This window comes from Suricata suricatta, chromosome 5, assembly GCF_006229205.1.
Source record: "Suricata suricatta isolate VVHF042 chromosome 5, meerkat_22Aug2017_6uvM2_HiC, whole genome shotgun sequence".
NCBI lineage: Eukaryota > Metazoa > Chordata > Mammalia > Carnivora > Herpestidae > Suricata > Suricata suricatta.
This window is the reverse complement of record NC_043704.1, coordinates 7,775,059-7,778,073: the sequence shown is the minus strand read 5'-3', so window position 1 is coordinate 7,778,073 and position 3,015 is coordinate 7,775,059. Positions and strand designations below refer to the sequence as shown.

General features: G+C 51.5%; 1 protein-coding gene across 1 annotated transcript in view; it reads left to right on the top strand.

Moving 5' to 3' along the window:
• ETS2 (ETS proto-oncogene 2, transcription factor) overlaps window positions 1–3,015 on the top strand; it is a 35,462-nt gene that overhangs the window by 24,127 nt on the left and 8,320 nt on the right. The window lies entirely within an intron of this gene.

Below are 3,015 nucleotides of genomic sequence, written 5' to 3'. Positions count from 1 at the left end.
AGTGAGAAGACCGTTATGCACCAGGAACTGGGCTCTCACCAGACCCTGAATCTGCCAGCATCTTGGTCTTGGACTTCCCAGCCTCTAGAATGTGAAGAATAAGTTTCTGTTGTTTATAAGGTACCCCATGGGGCGCCTGGGTGGCTCAGTCGGTTGGGCGTCCGGCTTCGGCTCAGGTCATGATCTCACGGTTCGTGGGTTTGAGCCCCGCGCCAGACTCTGTGCTGACAGCTCAGAGCCTGGAGCCTGCTTTGGATTCTGTGTCTCCTTCTCTCTCTCTGACCCTCCACCGCTCATGCTCTTTCTCTCTCTCTCAAAAGTATATAAAACATTAAAAAAAAATTACAGGGCACCTCGTCTGTGGTATTTTGTTACAGTAGCTCAAATGGACTAAGCCAGTCATGGCTGAAATGCACCGGGTGCCCACGGAGAACCAGGCCCCGAGTGTCCGTGGACAAACGAGTCACCTCTCAGCGGAGTTGGTAGGTGGTCACTCCCAGGCCGTGGAGGCTGATGGGAGAGGGGAGGTGGAAAGTGGGTGAGCTCCGTGCGGGGCCCGACCGGCTGGTTGTAGAGCTCCCTCTTTGTTCCCAGAGATTTCCAGAAGAGGCAGCGAGGCCCGGTCTGTGGTTGTGGTTACTTAATCATGGACTTATCCGGAGCAAAAGCGATGGGTGGCCCTCTGAGGCGTACCTGACATAAATGGAAACATTCCAGGTCTGGCTTGCGGGCCCTGGCCTGTGTCACCAGAGTGAACTTGGACATGGTCACCGGATTCCAGGGCCTGTCTGTTCACGGTCTCAGGGCTCCTTCACCTGCTGTGTGGGTCTGAGTCTCCCGATCAGATCCTGCGAAGGGCTCTGGGGAAACTGTGAGCTGGGGAAGGGCTGGCCCCACGCTGTTCGGGGTCAAGTGGACAATGGCTGTCTACTTATTCCAGTTCTAAGGGGCTTGGTTGGATGCCCCTGGGCTCTACCAGAAAAGGGGCTGCCTTATGGGGGTTGGATAATAGAGTCATGTGACTAAGACACCTGTGACAGGGAGTTCTGGCTTTGCCACCTACCATGTGACCTTGGCAGGGCCTTCCATTTCCAAGGCCTCGGTTTCTCCCATAAAGCAGAGGTCGAGTACCCTGCTCTGTCAGTTATTCGGATACCGGAAGATCTGTCCACCTGCCTCCTTCCTGTCTCCCCGGCACCCATCCACCAGGCTTTACCGAGCACCTGCTGTTCGCGGCAGCCTGGTGTACTTTAGCACACAAAAGGACACGAATGTCAGCCCTCCTGGAGTTTATATGATCGTGGGGGAACATGAATGATAGGTGATAAGCATAATAAATAAGTATTCGGGGGTGCCTGGGTGGCTCAGTCAGTTGGGCGTCTGGCTTCGGCTCAGGTCATGATCTCACAGCTCATGAGTTCAAGCTCTGCATCAGGCTTGCTGCTGTTAAGGCAGAGCCCGCTTTGGATCCTTGGTCCCCCTTTCTCTCTCTGACCCTTCCCTGCTCACAGTCTCTCTCAAAAATAAATGAACATTAAAAAAAATAACTACTCAGTAATTAAAATGGAAACAAGTGCATGATGGGAAAAAGGGGGGAACCAAATTACAGAATGGCAAAAGACCCTCAAAGATGACCCAGAACAGTGACTGCCAAGCCCTTTGGTCTCAGGTTTCCTTTACACTCGTAAATGTAATGGGTCTGTGGTTCCTCCAATTTTTATCATGTTAGAAATCAAAAGCCACCTGTGTGGCTTAGTTGGCTATGCATCTGACTTCGGCTCAGGTCATGATCTCATGGTTCGTGGGTTTGAGCCCCACATCCGGCTCTGTGCTGACAGCTCAGAGCCTGGAGCTTGTTTCAGATTCTGTGTCTCCTTCTCTCTCTGACCCTCCCCACTCATGCTCTGTCTCTCTCTATTTCTCAAAAAAATAAATGTAAAAATAAAAGAAATCAAAACTAAAAAGTGTTTAACATATTTATTTTAAAATAATTACAATGAACCTCTTATGTGTTCACAAGAATAACATTTTTTTATATGAAAGGTAACGGTGTTGTAAAACAGCAGAAAATTAGTGTGAAGTCCGGCATTGTTTTACATTTTCGTAAATCTTCATGCCTGGCTTAAGGGAAGGCAGGCGGATTCTCACATCTGCCTCTGAATTCAGTCCATCGTGTCACATGCCAGGAGACCTCTGCACCCCCACTGTGCACTGTGGAGCAAGGCGGGACAGGGCAAATCACCCTTATGGAACTGCTTCTGACCTTACAGGTTCCCAGAAAGTGGCCCAGGGAGCCCCCAGGGGTTCCTAGGCCACACTTTGAGAACTGCTGCTCTGATCTCATTTTTCAGATGAGGACATTGAGGTCCCGAAGGGGATGGTGGGTGTCTGAGGTCTCCCAGCTCATTGGTGAGCGTGGACCGAGGACCAGGCCCACAGCTCTTGCCCTCAGCCCGGGGTTCTCTCTCCAGGATGACGTTTGTTTGCAGCTTGATTAGTGTAACGCAAAGCAAATGCCCAGATATTTAATTATGATCCCGATGAAGTTGCAGCTTTTGAAATAAGTACAGTACAAGCCCAACAGCCAGACGCACACACACTAGGGTGAGCTGCACGGGCCTGGAGCACAGCCGCTAATGGTGTGTTTACTCCTCCGCCCAGCTCACTGGGCCGTGGTTTGCACAATGGCCCCTTTGTGCTCTCCGACAGCCTGGTGTTTTAGGTGGGGCCTTGCGTACAGCGAGAGGGGTCAGTCCAATAACAGCAAATATTCCCTTTGATGGATGGAGCAAAGGTGATTTAAACTGCGTCTTGATGGGAGGAGGGGATGTACTGAGCTGCTCTGTGCCAGCCGGTCCACTTGGAAGACCATGCCGTCTTCCGGGTGGGTGACTTTCACACGCCTTGACTTCCCGTCCCAGGAAGCACTGAGTTGGTTTCATCAGAGCCAACGAGTGAGAACAGACCAACTCCTCTGGTTTAAGGTCCACAGGGACACAGCCACCAGTGGTCACC